This window comes from Perna viridis, chromosome 11, assembly GCF_037379345.1.
Source record: "Perna viridis isolate PV_CMFRI_1.1 ecotype Kerala chromosome 11, ASM3737934v1, whole genome shotgun sequence".
In the NCBI taxonomy this organism is placed as follows: domain Eukaryota; kingdom Metazoa; phylum Mollusca; class Bivalvia; order Mytilida; family Mytilidae; genus Perna; species Perna viridis.
Genome location: NC_142455.1, coordinates 38,936,990 through 38,955,013, shown reverse-complemented (window position 1 = coordinate 38,955,013; position 18,024 = coordinate 38,936,990). Strand labels below are relative to the sequence as shown.

The following is an 18,024-nucleotide window of genomic DNA, read 5'->3' as shown; positions in this document are numbered from 1 at the left end:
AATCCAGATTATTTGGCCATTTCTGTTAACAAATAACATCAGAAGGAGAAAGAAAACTTTGCCTTAATTGTATTCATACACAAATCAAAGTAGTTCTATCTCCAGGTGGCACTAAAAAGTTCACTTAGATATCACTAGAAAATAAAGAACAATAATCTTCTAGTAATTTTGTGTGAAGCGAGGAGCTGAGAAAAGAAATGATGGTTAAAATTTCAACCATTTAAATAACTGTAATTTTAGAATCTGATCATACATCAATTTCTAACTGTAGGTCAAGGTCTATAGTATCCTTTATCTCAAGTTTTTTTTTTTTTTTTTTTTTTTTTTTTTGGGGTGGGGCATGTATCATATCCCCTAAATTAGGCATTTTTAAAGATAATACGTCATTTATATAGTGGAAACTGAAATTAAAGGTTCTAGCTAAACGATATTATTTCTTTCGAATCAGATCAGCTATAAAGTCGGCCTCATAAGAGTGATGAAATAGGTCAGCTAGTAGAAAAGCACAATTTGTTCACATTGGAATGCCGATCATTTGTTGAAAAAGGCGTCCACCACAGTGAATATATATGTGCTAAACTGTCATGTACCAACTTAGAAGTACCTATACACGCCATTTTGTAAGACGAGGCACTCATTTGAATAGAAAAGGACTTAAATATAAAAAAAAAATCTGATACAATCCACTCAAGTGTGAAATTGAAGCTCAAGTAATGCTGGTCTAGGAATAGCAGTTGCTTACATGGTATACTCTCTCTTACAAACCTTCTATAATTGGGAAAAACAGTATAAAAAAAACAAGAGTCACTTAATTCAGACAATATCGCATTTTCATGTGGGTCTAGATATAAATGCCGCTGAGAAATGCACTTAAATGTGAAAATGTGATGCAAGTCACTTAAGCACAATATTAAGGTCAACTTCAGGAGTCTGTTTTAAGACTAACAGACTGGAAGGTTCCCACCCAGAAGTAGACCAAAAAACGGTTAATGTAGGTTTCAGTTTGCTGAGAAATGGACTTTAATGAAAAATGTCATGCAAGTCACTTAAGCGTAAAATTGAGGTCAAGGCTGAGAGACAGTTGTCAGGCTGGTATGTACCCACTTAAAATTATTGTAGGACTGCACATACCAAGACGGGGCTATAAACCAACCGAGGACCTACGCCAGTGCAGCTTGATACGATCATGGCATGACGACAAGAGAAAAAACTTTGACATAGGTGAACCAATAATATGTTTACTCAATCCATATAACTGTTGGCCATTTATCTCTGCAAAAGGGCATTCGCCATAAAAAAATTCAATCTGCAACCTGTACTCAATATTATGATCCTTCTTTGAAAAACGTTCTGACTTTAGGGCCTTCGGATCACTTGTTTCTTAAATGGGTGAGGTCAGAACTCTATTTTGAATCATGTCAGCACATCTATTATTGTGCTAATATTTGAAAGGGATTGGTCAAGGGAAACTCGTATTAAATTACGGAAATCAAATTGTCTACAGACCTTTAACATAATACATCCAAATTTGTTTTGCGGTGGTATAAAAATGGTAAGTCTAAGTATTTCACTAACTGAAAAATGGACTTAATTATGTAAAAAAAAAAATAACCTTAATTTGTCTCCTTATCAACCAAAAAATAAGGAAGGTGTAACATAGAATTCAGTAGGTTATCTTGAAATAATATTCAATTTCTTATTTTATGTAATTTGAAGAGTAAATATTTGATACAAAATGGCTTGCTTAATGACTTTGACTGTTTTTGTTTGAAGGTTGTAGCTTATGACTATTCCTCAAATTCAAATCACTGTTTAAATCTAAGTGACACGTAATGTCAAATATAGTTCACTTAACCTAGAAAATCTGGGAAGGAAAATGTTGTATACTAATCTAGCCATTCAAATATTGTGTTATTGTTTAAATCAGAAGGATACATCATGCGTCTGTTCTTAAGAGAGCGTTTTTTTTTCTTTTTTGTTAAAGGCATATACCTAGAAAGTTGTGATATGTAATTAAAGCGGTGAAAAAATGAACAATATCAAGGATCTTGAATGGATAAAAATGTTACCTTTCTATATATCCATTAAATCTCCATTTCCCTAACACCTGTTTTGAAACCTACACTTCACATGGTTATATTACACTGCACTCTTTGCTTTGTTATAGTCCGTGATATAAAATTTCCGGTCAAAACTCATTCATGCTCATAACATCTGATGCGGACCATGCGCTTAAAATTGCCGTTTGTCCGAAAAACTACCCAAAACCAAAATATAGCCTGGTTATCTAATCTGATGCGAATTGTATGCTTGACATGACCAAACTCTTCCAAACAGATGATTCGAAGCGTACTCTTCACATAGCCAATACTACTAACATTGCACTTTCCTTACCAAAGTATGCTCATCATATCACATCCAAACTGTACCTTTAACATTGCCATAGTCCGTGAAATAGCACTTTCGAGCCCAAACACATTCATGCTCATTACATCTGATGCGGAGTGTAGTCTTAACATGGCCGTATGACAGAAACACTACCCAAACAATTGCATGCTTATCACATCATATAATAATTTTACATGGTCAAACTGTTTAAAAAAACTTATTCTTGCTAAAATCATACATGCTCATCACTTAAAATGCCAACCGTTTTCTTAATAAGGCCAAATGACTTAAAATATAATTGTCCTACCAATTACGTACACGATCATAACATCTGACGAAAACCGTACACCTGACATGCCCGTATGACAGGAAAACTACACAAAAACGCATGCATATCACATCATATAAGAATTGTACGCCTAACATGGCCAAACTTTCAAATAACTTATTCCTGCTAAAATCATATATGCACATAACTTAAGATGTCGACCATTTTCTTAATATGGCCAAAGTACTTGAAATTTCATTTTCCTACCCAAAATCATTAATGCTCATGACAATTGATGCGTACAGTTCTCCTTTAAATAGCCATTATACAATTCCAAAGATAACAAAACTGTGTGAAATATCCCTTAATTTTCCATACCAATCACATATGATGCGAACTGAACTCTTAACATGGTCATACTATTTGAAAAAGCACATTCTTACTAGAATCATACTTTTGATTCGTAATGTATCTGTAATATGATTTTACGACTCGATATAACATTTTCCTGCCAATAACGTACATGATCATCACATCTGACAGAAACCGTACCCCTGACATGCACGTTAGACAGATAAAACTACCCAAAAATGCATGCTTATCATATCATATAAGAATCGTACGCCTGACATCGCCAAACTGTTTCAAATAACTTATTCCGGCTTAAATCATATATGCCCATAACGTAAGATACCAACATTTCCTTAATATGGCCAAAGTACTTGAAATATCATTTTTCTACCCAAAAACATTAATGCTCATGACAATTGATTCGTACTGTCCTCACTTAGATAGCCATTATACAATTCCAAAGATAGCAATACTCTGTAAAATACAATTTCCGTACCTGAATTCTCCATACCAACCACATTTGATGCAAACTGAACTTTAAACATGATCATACTATTTGAAATAGCTCATTCTTACCAGAATCATACATACTCATCACATCTGATTTGATAATGTACCCTAAGTATGACCATTCTACTTGACGTAGCATTTTCCTACCTAAATCATACATGCTCATCACATCTGATTCATACTGTATTCTTTATATGACCTTATGACTCGAAATAACATTTTCCTACAAACAACTTACATGATCATCACATCTGACGCAAACCGTACCCCTGACATGTCCGTATGACAGAAAAACTACCCACAAATTCATGCATATCACATCATATTAGATATGTACGCCTAACATGGCCAAAGTGTTTTAAATAACTTATTCCTGCTAAAATCATATATGCACATAACTTTAGATGTCGACCGTTTTCTTAATATGGCCAAAGTACTTGAAATATCATTTTCCTACCCAAAATCATTAATGCTCATAATAAATGATGCGTAGAGTTCTCCTTTAAATAGCCATTATACAATTCCAAAGATAACAATTCTGTGTGAAATATCCCTTTCGTACCTTAATTCTCCATACCAATCACATCTGATCCAAACAGAACTCTTAACATGGTCATACTATTTGGAAAAGCACATTCTGACTAGAATCATACATGCTCATCACATCTGATTTGATATGTAACCTAAGTATGACCATACTACTTCAAATAGCATTTGCCTACTTTGATCATAGTTGCTCATCACATCTGATTCGTAATGTATTTGTAATATAATTTTACGATTCGATATAACATTTTCCTGCCAATAGCTTACAGGATCATCACTTCTGACGCAAACCGTACCCCTGACATGCACGTTAGACAGATAAAACTACCCGAAAATGCATGCTTATCACATCATATAAGAATTGTACGCCTGACATCGCCAAACTGTTTCAAATCACATATTCCTTCTTTATCCATATATGCCCATAACTTAAGATGCCAAAGTTTTCTAAATATGGCTAAAGTACCTGAAATATAATTTTCTACCCAAAATCATTAATGCTCATGACAATTGATGCGTACAGTTCTTCTTTAAATAGTCATTCTACAATTCCAAAGATAGCAATACTTTGTGAAATATCATTGTCGTACCTTAATTCTCCATACCAATAACATATCATGCGAACTGTTCTCTTAACATGATCAAATTACTTGAAATAGCACATTCGTACCAGAATCATGCATGCTCATCAAATCTGATTTGATATGTATCCTAAATTTGACCATGCCACTTCAAATAGCACTTCCCTACCAAATCATACATGTTCATCACATCTTATTCGTACTGTATTCTCTATATGACTTTACGATAACAATAAATAACAATTTTCTGCCAATAACATACATGATCATCACATCTGAGGGAAGCGGTACCCCTGACATGCCCGTATGACAGACAAAACTACCCACAAAAATGCATGCATATCACATCATATAAGAATTGTACGCCTAACATTGCCAAACTTTCAAATAACTTATTCCTACTAAAATCATATATGCACATAACTTTAGATGTCGACCGTTTTCTTAACACGGCCAAAATACATGAAATATCATTTTCCTTAATTCTCATGATAATTGATGCGTAGAGATCTCACTAAAATAGCTATTATACAATACCAAAGATAACAATACTGTATAAAATGCAATTTTCGTACCTTAATTCTCCATACCAATCACATATGATGTGAACTGTACTCTAAACATGATCATACTACTTATATAGCTTATTCTAACCAGAATAGAATAGGCTTATCACATCACATTTGATATGTACCCTTAATATGACCATACTACTTCAAATAACACTTTCCTACCTAAAACACACATGCTCATCATATTTGATTCGTACTGTATTCTTAATATGACCTTACGACTCGAAATAACATTTTCCTACCAGTAACGCACATGATCACCGCATGTGACGCAAACCGTACCCCTAACATACCCGTATGACAGGAAAACTACCCACAAATCCATTCTTATCACATATAAGAAGTGCATGCCTAATATGGCCAAACTGTTACAAATAACTTATTCCTACTAAAATCATATACGTCAATAACTTAAGATGCCAAAAGTTTTCTTAATACGGCCAAAGTACTTGAAATATCATTTTCCTACCCAAAATCAATATTGCTCATGACAATTGATGCATACTGTTCTCACCTAAATAGCCATTATACAATTCCAAAGATACCAATACTGTGGGAAATGCCAATTTCGTAGCTTAATTCTCCAAACCAATCACAGATGATGCGAACTGAACTCTTAACATGATCATACTACTTGAATTATCACTTTCGTACCAGAATTATACATGCTCATCAAATCTGATTTGATATGTATCTTAAATTGGACCATACTACTTCAAATAGCACTTTCCTACCTAAATCATACATGCTCATCATATCTTATTCGTACTGTATTCTTAATATGACCTTACGACTCGAAATAACAATTTCCTGCCAATAACATACATGATCATTACATCTGACGGAAGCGGTACCCCTGATATGCCCGTATGACAGAAAAACTACCCAAAAATGCATGCTTATCACATCATAAAATAAATGTACGGCTATCATGGCTAAACTGTTTCAAATCATTCCTGCGTGAGACGCCAACCGTTTTCTTAACATGGTCAAAGTACTTGAAATATCATTTTCCTTACCAAAATCAATAATTTTCATGACAATTGATGCGTAGAGATCTCACTAAAATAGCCATTGTACAATTCCAAAGATAGCAATACTGTGTGAAATACCATTCTCGTACCTTTATTCTCCAAACCAATCACATATAATGCAAACTGTACTGTTAACATGATCATACTACTTCAAATAGTACATTCTAACCAAAATAAAATAGGCTCATCACATCAGATTTGATAAGTACCCTAAATATGACCATTCCACTTTGAATAGCATTTTCCTACTTAAATCATAAAGTGATATCTTATCTGATTCGTACTGTATTCTTAATATGACCTTACGGCTCGAAATAAAATTTTACTGCCAATAACGCACATGATAATCACTTCGGAGGGAAACCGTACCCCTAACATGCCCGTTTAGCATACAAACTACCCAAAAGTGCATGCTTATCACATCATATAAGCATTGTACGCCTGACATCTCATATTAAAAGTTATTTTATTTGTTTTATATCACGATATTCCTTGCATGACGTATTGTCTGCCTCACGAATTAGGATAAGAGTAATTATGGGAACCAAGGTTATAATGGTAATTTAAACAAAGTAATCCATGGACAAAGACCAGACATGAAAGAGTAATCAAGGGAAATACAGTTATAGCGGTAATCAAAAGAATATAATCCAGGGACAAAGACCAGACATGGAAAACAGACACAACAAAGAACATTAAGTAACTACAATCATACATACAAAGTAACAAAAGCAAATGAGCAACTCAGACTCCACTAAAAACTGGGAGCATGGACACCCGCCGAGTTGCTCATAAAAAGTCAAGTCCGGGGTAGACAAACGAGGAAAGGAAAACTATGACCCGTTGAATAAATCAGTTTCCATGGCGCAGAAAGATACACCATAACGATCCACGAGTTCTTGATGACGACCATAAAATTTCTGTAGTGATGACTTTAATCTTGTAGCAATATAACCCTGTTCGAGAAGACTCTTTGTTAGACTTCTAGCACTATACAAAAAGTCTGCGTAATTTCAGCAAGCTCTAGCATAACGTATGAGTTATGATATGAACACTCCATACACAGGTGCCGAAGGGATGTTTCCACATATGAAAGGAAAGTTGACAATTCTGAATGAAATATCATCACGTTTGTCATAAAGTTTGGTCAATAGTTTTCCTTTTCCATCGATTTTTAAGTGTAGGTCAAGATATGAGGCTGATTTTGCAGTGTCTGTAGTATCCTTTATCTCAAGTTATTTTGAGTAGATGCGATGTATCAACTCCCTCAAATTAGGATTGTTAAAATATAATATGTCATCTATATAGCGGAAACTGAGATTGAAGGATCTAGCCAAACGATATTTTTTCTTTCTGATCAGATTAGCTATAAACTCAGCCTCATAAGAGTCAAGGAATAGGTCAGCAGGTAAAGGAGCACAATTTGTTATCATCAGAATGGCGACCGTTTGTTGAAAAACACGTCCACCACACTGGACAAATATGTTGTCGATTATAAATTCCAGCATTTTGTAAACATCTTCCTCTGTATATTTGGAAGATGATTTGGAATTATTTCTTACAAAAATGACGAATCTCTACCAAGAACTATATTTTTGTATCTAGGTGTATCATCTTTAAAAAACAAAACAACAAGAACAACAATATATAATGTTTTTAAGTCGGGATTTTAACTGGATATGGGGAATAGAAGTATACATTGTCAAAAAATCATAGTTTTTTGATGCTATTATATTCAGATAATAGTTTTGAACTGATTGTCTCCAAAAGATCTTTCGAATTGTTCAGGATCCACAATTAATTAATACCACTACGGGAGTTACAAATGTTGTGATAAGACTGTAGACCATCTTTGACAGTTGAGAGTATAGAAGTTAAAATTTTAGAAGTATACAGTGTTGAAAATCACAGGTTTTAATGCTGTTATATTCTGATAATATACTTAAATTGAGGATCTTCAAAAGATCTTTCGAATTTTCAGGATCAACACTGAATTAATACCACTACGGGAGTAACAAGTGTTGTGACAGGACTGCAGACCATCTTTGACAGCTGTGAGTATAGATTTGAAAAGTTTTGAAAGTGGTTTAGTGGTACATTTTGCAGATCCAGCCATGAAACGTTGTTTTTATGGATTCTTGTTGAGTTTCGGAATGCAGTACATAGACGGTAAATCATATCAACGTCCTTGGTTTTCCACAGTCTCTCCTTTGAAGAGAGTGGTAGCAGTATAGATCTTATCATTGCTATTATTTTCCACGTCTACCTCTGATAATAAACATTGGATTTAGAACGTTGTGCAGACAAAAACAAAGTTGTTTTTGGGCTTTGTCTGCAGGTACGACAACATATTTGTTATGTATAGTAGACAATGTTTTGGCTACATCGGGGTCTTTGAAAACTGATGTAGCCTTGGCACTCATTGACCTACTTAAAACTTTCATTCGCTTGAAAAATTAAAGACCTCACGGCCTTTAACCACTCTGACAAAGAATCAATGTCTTCTTGTACTCGTTTTATCAATTCTCTTGCATAGTCCTCGACGGCATCCATAATAATTTTAAAGTTATAATTCCAATTTATGGAGGGTGGTTCACGGTACTTGGGACCTTTAGAAAGGATATTACGCAGAGATTCGTTGTTGACAAGCGGTAGTGGGAGAAATGGTCGTTTTTCTTCATCTTGACTTTTCACACAAACTGGTTTAAAGAGTCTGTGGATACCAACATCCAAAATGATGGCAACAAGTCTGTATTTGATGAGGTGAGGTCAGAAACAGGAGTGGCAAGACTTGTTTTGTAAAGGGAGAGTAGTAGAGTGAGAGGTATATAATAAAGTTTGGTTCTAATGAGATGAAGTCCACGAGGCTTTATATTAAAGGAAAGAGACCACCTATGGAGACATCATGCAACTTAGGTGACGTTTAGTGACGATGACCGTCTTGGATTTTTGTCAAATAAATTCATTACATTGATGCTGTTGTTATATTGGCTTGAAAGGTTTCCTATACTTTTGATATTGTTATTGCATCCGTATTGCAGTACCTAGTCTGCGTATCCAGTATTCCCCTCTTTCCTTACGATAGTTTTTACTTAGAACGGACCTGTTCGTAGGATGGTATTTTTTTTTTCTAAAATACGAACTTTCATTGAGAGAATTGAATGATCTTGTTGATTAAACTGTTGATAAACTGTCGGGAATTTGGTGGAGTTAATTCCCGATCGATGACCGTACATTCTTTTATTTAATGTTCTTGTGTTTTTCCGACATGTATTAAACTACATAAGTTGCATTCTAATCCATATATTAAGTTTGTTGATTTGCAATTTAAGTCATCGTGGCTTCTTGTATGGAAGGTTCTATTTGTAAGGAAACTGGAGAAGTAAGGATCCGTTATAAGAATGTTGCATGTTTTGCAATTTTTAATACCACATTTTGTTATGGTACAATGTGGTTCGTCATCGTTGTAATCAAATATATCGTTTAAAGTGATGGAACATGGTTTGATAATTCTAAAATAGTCAGATTTTTTTTGTACTGGAATAGATGGTCTGCAAACTGAACGTGTGATTGGGTACTTTTAGTTGAATTGGTCGGGGCACTTTCCATACCAGATATGAGTGTGCTAAGATTCCCATCTGGGAACACCACATACTAACAAGTCGACAGAATGTCCGATCTGCTGTCAGGTTCGGACATATACAGACATTTACAAAAACAGACATACACATTAAAGAACATGAAGTAACTAAAATAATACATACAAAGTAACAAAAACAAATGAGCAACTCGGACTCCACTAAAAACTCATGGACCGGGTGCAATGGTAGGGTAAGCGTCCTTTACTTTTCTAGAAACACTCGCCGAGTTGCTCACAAATAGTCAAGTCCGGGGTAGGCGAAAAAGGAAAAGAAAACTATGACCCGTTGAACAAATCAGTGTGCATGTCGCATATGGACACATGGTAACGATCCACCAGTTCATGATGACCACCATCAGTCTTCTGTAGTGATGACTTCAATCTTGAAGCAACACAACCCTGTTCCAGAAGCATATTTGTTAGAACTGTAGGGCAATACAAAAAGTCTCTGTAGTTTCGGCAATCTCTAGCATAACGTATAAGTTGTTTTATGAACTCTCCATACACAGGTGCCGAAGGGATGTTGCCACCGATAAGAGGAAAGTTGACAATTCCGAATGAAAAGTCATCACGTTTATCGTTACGTTTGATCAATATGTTTTCTTTACCATCGATGTTTAATTGTAGGTCAAGATATGAGACTGACTTCACAGTGTCTGTATTATCCTTTATTTCAAGTTCTTTGGGGTTGATGCTATATATCAAATTCCCAAATTTAGGATTGTGTAAAGATAATACGTCATATATATAGCGGAAACTGAGATTAAAAGATCTAGCTAAACGTTATTCTTTCATTCTGATTAGATCAGCTATACAGTCAGCCTTATAAGAATGAGGGAATAAGTCAGCAAGTAGCACAATTTGATCCCATTGGAATGCCGACCGTGTGCTGAAAAACATGTCCACCACACTAGGCAAATTTGTTGTCGATGAACAATGGCAGCTTCTGTATATTTGGAAGATAATATGGAATTATTTCTTACAAAATATGACGAATCTGTACTAAGAAATATATATTTGTATCTAGGTGTGCCATCTTTAAAAAAAAGGCGATGTATAATGTTTTCAAATCAAGATTTTAACTGAGTATGGGGAATAGAAGTACATTGTTGAAAAATCATAGGTTTTCATGATATATTCTGATGATATTCTTGAACTGTTTGTCTCCAAAAGTTCTGTCGAATTTTTCAGGATCCACATTGATTTAATACCACTACGGGAACAACAAGTGTTGTGGTAGGACCTCAGACCATCTTTGACAGCTGTGAGTATATAAGTTAAAAGTTTTGAAAAAGGTTTGGTGGTACATATTGCAGATCTAGCTATGTAACGTTGTTTGTATGGATTCTTGTTGAGTTTAGGAATGCAGTACACCACACCCTCCATAGAAGAAATTTTGGAAGAGTAATCAAGGGAACCAAGGTTATAGTGGTAATCAAAAGAATGTAATCCAGGGACAAAGACCAGACATGGAAAACAGACATACATAACAAAGAACATAAAGTAACTAAAATCATAAATACAAAGTAACAAAAGTAAATGAGCAACTCGGACTCCACTAAAAACTGGGCGCATGGACCAGGTGCACCGGTAGGGTAAGCGTCTTCTGCTCTTCTATAAACATCCGCCGAGTTGTTCATAAAAAGTCAATTCCGGTGTAGACAAACGAGGAAAGGAAAACCATGACCCATTGAATAAATCAGTTTTCATGGTGCAGATGGATACACCATAGCGAGTTCATGATGACGACCATAAAACTTCTGTAGTGATGACTTCAATCTTGTAGCAACATAACCCTGTTCCAGAAGCCTATTTGTCAGAGTTCTAGCGCGATACAAAAAGTCTGCGTACTCCCGGAAAACTGTAAATATGTGCTGTCCTCTTTTGATCTCTCTATCAAGAACGATGATTGTGATTTAGCGTCTTTGTATTGCATTCCTAAACTCAACAAGAATTAATACAAACAACGTTACATAGCTAGATCTGCAATACTTCTATTCCCCATACTCAGTTAAAATCTTGATTTGGAAACGTCCCTTCAGCACCTGTGTATGGAGTGTTCATATAACAAAATAACACACTGTTCTATTAACCTTAATGCGTAAGAGTAATCGTGGAAACCAAGGCCATAGCGGTAATCAAAAGAATGTAATCCAGGAAGAAAGACCAGAAATGGAAAACAGACATACACAACAAAGAACATAAAGTAACTTAAATCATACATACAAAGTAACAAAAGTAAATGAGCAACTCGGACTCCACTAAAAACTAGGAGCATCGGTAGGGCAAGTGTCCTCTGTTTTTCTAGAAACACCCACCGAGTTGCTCATAAAATGTCAAATCCGGGGAAGACAAACGAGGGAAGGAAAATTACGACCCGTTAAATAAATCAGTTTTCATGGTGCTGATGGATACACCATAACGATCCACGAGTTCATGATTACGACTATAAAACTTCTGTAGTGATGACTTCAATCTTGTAGCAACATAACCCTGTTTCAGAAGCCTACTTGTTAGACTTCTAGCGCGATACAAAAAGTCTGCGTAGTTTCGGCAAGTTCTGGCATAACGTATGAGTTGTGATATGAAACTCCATACGCAAAATTTAGTGGTTTTTTTTCGATGTCCCAAAAAAATATGGTAATTCACAAAAAGATCGGTGCCAGAAATATGTGACCTGATATTAGACTGCGGAAAGTGTGTTGCGTCATAAACATTTTTTATTGATCATTTTCTGTTGTAAACGTTCTACAAAGATTTTTTTATTTTCGTTTTAAATTATAAATTGATGACTGCTTTTGAAATATTTGTTTAACAAAATGGTGAATTTCTCAACAGGTTGCCGCGAAAGTTTGAGTGTGACCTCCTTTTTTGTGCGAATTTCTATGTGTGCCAACACATGATAATATATTATTCCATTGTATATTTACCGTAATGACTTCCATATAATCATGTTTATTAACGTTCATTCAGTCTTATGTGTAGTGTTTAGTGAAAGTCCGTAACTGACAACCTTCAGGCAATGCAGAATAAATCCTTTAAGACCCCATCACCTTCATCAAGGTTTTACGCATTAAATCTCTTAGAGATCAAGGCACTATATTTTCGTAAACCACAATACGTTCTGAACTTTTTGTTTTGGATTGATTGTTATTTCAAACTACCATAGACATGAAATATGGTTACATATTTGCTTTCCCAAATTAATTGTCTTAATTAATCACAGGCGAAAAATAAATCACTACCTTCTAAATATTTATTAAAAATATTGTCAGCATGTTTCTTCTACATAAGTTACAGAGGCTGTTCATGGAATAATTATTTCTTTATTGATGAAATATTTCAAATTCAATTCAAAAATGTAGGAAAGTAGACAGTATACAAAAGAAAGTATAAGGTAGAAAGTACCAATAATATAGAATTTTGAAATATAACAGAAAACTGAAATATATCTATCGCATAACTTTATTATATTTTCCTTTAAATAGAATAATTTTGACAGGCGTATAGTTCTGAATTTCTACTGTTGAAACCATTGAAAACCGAACACTTATTTTTATTTGGTTTGCTACTTCCGGGTAGATCAATATGATGCACAGTTATAATAATTGTCAAATTATTTGAGTAATTATTCAACTTATTACAGCGTAGAAATAGTAAGCATCATGTTTTATCATTGAATGTATGTGTAAGTGATAATATTTTACTCTAATCATTTTATATGCTATTGAATGGAAGTTAGGGAATCATTCTCGGGAATTCACATTGTCACGTGACGAGACTTACAAGCCCTATTGCTAATTTATGAACTTCTTATGCGTTTCTTTTCTTTGAATTTGAACTGCAGTGATTTGTGGTAATTTTAATGTTATCCTTTTTTTTTTCAAATGAACATTTATATATCATGTACAACTATTACATTGTTCATATATAATTAAAGAGACTACTTTTTTAAATAACAAGATTTAAATATGCACTTCGTTTAAATAAACATAACTATTATTATTTATTCAATTGTTATGCACTTGAAATAATCCATGAATACCAGTCTTTGTTTAGTCCATGATTTTGTCTATTTAAGAATTTAAAATTAGCGATGCATTTCTAAAAACAAAAAAAAAAAATAATGATAACTTTGAAACTAAAATAATAAAAATGTCATTTCAATTAAAAAGATGGCGTATTTTTTAATGAGGTATGTTTTAATGAATTTAAAATATTGAATTTTTTTTTCATTTGTAATCTTAGAAATGAGATTATTCACAAAAGTGTCAAATCATGGATTTTGGACACAAATAAGGCATTCTTATAAATTGTGACATTATGAACAAGTTAAGAAAAACCTTAAAAAATATATATTAAAAAAACCTATAATATTCAACATCAACTTAATAAGGAATAAGGGGGTTGGAAGGTTGAAGAATTCATGATTTTGCGAAACTGAAGGTTTCAGCTTCACGGATTATTGATAAGCAATCTATAAACTCGTTTTTTATGTCATATTGTAAAAAGTAAATATGGGTGGATACATAACCTTCTCCATTTTGTCACCAAAGTAAGGAATATGTAGTTTGTGCAAAATAGTTGAAGTTGAAGATTTCGCATATTGGAATATTTTTAGTATTTAGTGGAGACAGAATTGTTCATTTGCTTTTGTTGCTTTGTATGTATGATTTTAGTTACTGTATGTTCTTTGTTGTGTGTGTCTGTTTTCAATGTCAGGTCTTTGTCCCTGGTACACATTCTTTTGATTACCGCTATAACCTTGGTTCCCTTGACTACTCTTTCACTAGCTCCCACGTATTCTTTAATTTAAAAAAAAAAAAAAACAAAACAAAACATGGGTAACATTCGAATGTGTATTAGCTATATAGCGATTCCATTCATTCCGGGAGAGTGAATGAACATCAAATTCGTATTTAAGTAAACATCTTTTTTTTTTGGTAAGAATCAGGTCAAAAAGGGAAAATCAAAATGCATCTAAAAAACCCTCAAATCTGAAAATAAATTTCACCCAAGGATGTTTTCATTCTATTTGAAAAGATCGCAGCATAAATAGATTTGCTCATATTTTTTTTTTCAATTAAATGAGGTTTTTCACCCTTGAAATGTTCACATTTAGTGCATGAACCTATAACGAAATATGATAAAAGTCGAGTATTGATAAACGGACGGCCCGTGGTAAAACAATAAAATGGAGTCTATGAGATTTATTTCTTATTTTCATATAATGGGATGGTATTAAATGTGGCGTGGTAAAAGGATTTAATTTTCAAATTTTAACTTTTTTGTTTTCATATTTCATCATGTTCAACTTCAATTTATTCATTACACGATGACAGGTCTGTTCATCTTGTGCTGGTATGTTATTGTTATGTTATGATACTGGATCATATCCTGGGAAAAATCATCTTGATTTGAAATATTACTTTTTCCTCCATTCCATCTAAAAAATCATCATCATATTTGTCTTACATTACCAAAAAGGTATCATTAAACAATTGTATTTTGACATTAATCAACGTAATCAGGCAAGTAAGGTAGAGAGCTCGTTATTATTCATAAATGAACAACTGACAGGATGTTTGTTTTTCAAAGCAAATATTTCAGTTTCTAAGATTTTCGCAGTCTTAGATTTTTGTCTCATATATTAAGATATATTCCTTTTACACAAGAAGAAAAACCAAGTTTAAATTCTGAATAAAACACCTTTTATTATTGCTTTAAATCAATTTTCATTATTTTATTCTTTCAGTGTACTTCTTATAGCATGGTACTGTATTCTATCGATATTTGTCATTACTGATGAAAAATTTTTGTTCTTTTATAACGGTGACGCGTTCAGAAACTTGTCTGATATTTCGAATAATGAAACAAAAGAAGCTGTTGAAGACAACGGTAAAACGAGGAAGTCGCCAGTTATACGAGAACCATTACATTTTAATTGCAAAAACCGTAATTGTATATCCTACCAGCTGATAATACTTGTTAAATCATTTGTGTTGAATTATGGTAAAAAGATGGCCATAAGAAATACATAGGGGAATGATAAACGGTACCTAGTGCGAACAATATTCATTCTGGGAGAATTGCCAACTGAGGATATTTTACTCGGCAAAGAATTACATTTATGCAATGATATTATTGGGCATAGAAGATAGGTATGACAATTTAGTGTACAAAACGATTTATTCTATGAATTGGATTAGAGAAAATGAAATTAAATCACGTTTTTTCATTTTATTGATGATGACCGGATTCTAAATGTAGATAACTTGTTACTTGCTGCAGATAAATTGTTATCTGTTAGTGACATAAAGATCATTGGACACAAAATAACATGGTCAAAACCAAGAAGAAGATCCCTGAAAGGAAAGAATGTTATAACTATTGGTGAATATCCTTACTTTTATTATCCACCATATATAATTGGTGGAACGATGTTAACAAATTTCATTACTATTTTAACTATTGTTCAAGGTTTTCCATTGGTAAAACTAATTCCTGTAGAAGATTGCTATATTGGAATGGTTTCATATACAATGTCAATAGACTTAGTTCACGAATCTGGGTTTTGTCCGACATATGTATCTTCTAGCTTTATGCATAAATATATTTCATCACCTGGATATGATCAAGCATATAAAATGTTATATGCATGGGACAGAATGCACAAACTAGCACTGTGAAAACATATAAATGCAATTTTCGTTTAAATGGGTATTCTTGATACTGTTTCGGTTACAACATCCCTATTTATTTTATCTATTTTAGATGTTTTGTCGTTTATTAAATCTTATCAAGATTCAATGAGAACAAGTCTACAGTTTTTGCATTGGACAGACTGACCAATACAAAGTGTGTGTGTAAGTGTGTTTAATATGCATGATAAGCAACATCCAATAGTTATTGATGTCCTTCATCATACCTGAAAACATGAGTTTTTCATCAAATAACTTGTTTACGAAATGACCTTGAAATACCTTCTGAAACAATACTAAAGAATCAAAACAGAATAACAATCAAAGATTCCAAGAACATTAGCAAACAATTGGAAACGGAAGAAATTAAATGGTCAACATATAATATAAAGACATCAGAAAACGTACAATAACAATGTTCATTTAATTTAAGGATAAGGAAGTGAAATGCGGTAAGCGTCAAATTTTGTAGGTTGGTTGCCAGTCCGACTTTATTTCGTTTAATCAAATTGTGATGACCACCATTAAAATTTGTAGTGATGCCATTTACAAAACCAGATGATATATTTGTGTTTATTAAATAAGGGTAACAACAAAATTACCGAACAATAATATGATCAATAATCACGTCAATTCCAAATTCAGTGTGCAAATCAGTGTACAAACCATAAACAGCCAGAAATTATACGGTTATGTTTAATAAAAGCTGAAAAGAATTCTATATTTCAATAAACAAAACCAAGGTAAATTTATAAATGTATTTTGACAATAATAAAAACATTACAAAAAATAATGACACAATATCCAACTAACAACGTCTCTACCTCTCTAAAACAAACTATAAAAGCATATTAGGTCAATGCATTCTACTGTGCAATATGAGGTGTTTACTCAAAGTTCAAAATATAAGTATGACACTTATTGGACATTTACTCTTAATATTAAAGTTTCATGTCTTTAATCATTGTTATTGACTTATATAAGTATTCTAATATATAACACCCGTTGTATCGTTGAATTATACCGGCTAGTAGGATTATCAAACTGTTTCTCTAATTAGAGTGGCATACTTTGTCTCAGCTGTCCATTGAATTCTAGCGTCAACACATACCCTATTTGTTTAGCTCATAGTAGTAACTGTTCGTTGTATCTAGACGTACATGCTATTCAATTAATCATTCAATCAATTATAAAAAATCCGAAGAATAAAATGATTTTTTTTGTTTTTAAAGTAAGCAAGGGAACCACGATTCTAGCGGAAACCAAAGGCATGTTATCCAGGGACAAAGACCAGACATGGAAAGCAGACACAAACAACAAGGAACATTAAATAACCAAAATAATACATACAAAAAAAAAAAGTAATTCAGCAAATTCTGTCCTAAAGATAAATGATACCATTGGTATAAATCGTACCTAATCTAATCTAATCT

The 18,024-nt window shown here is 33.4% G+C and overlaps 1 long non-coding RNA gene across 2 annotated transcripts; it reads left to right on the top strand.

Moving 5' to 3' along the window:
* Window positions 1-13,836: 13,836 nt before the first annotated feature.
* LOC148604010 (uncharacterized) lies at window positions 13,837-17,307 on the top strand. Of its 2 annotated transcripts, none has more exons than XR_015916311.1 (2): window positions 13,837-14,085; window positions 15,646-17,307. It is a non-coding gene; the product is annotated as an uncharacterized LOC148604010 (long non-coding RNA). The 2 variants fall into 2 exon arrangements; XR_015916312.1 differs by lacking the exon at window positions 13,837-14,085 and adding an exon at window positions 14,093-14,553.
* Window positions 17,308-18,024: the final 717 nt, after the last annotated feature.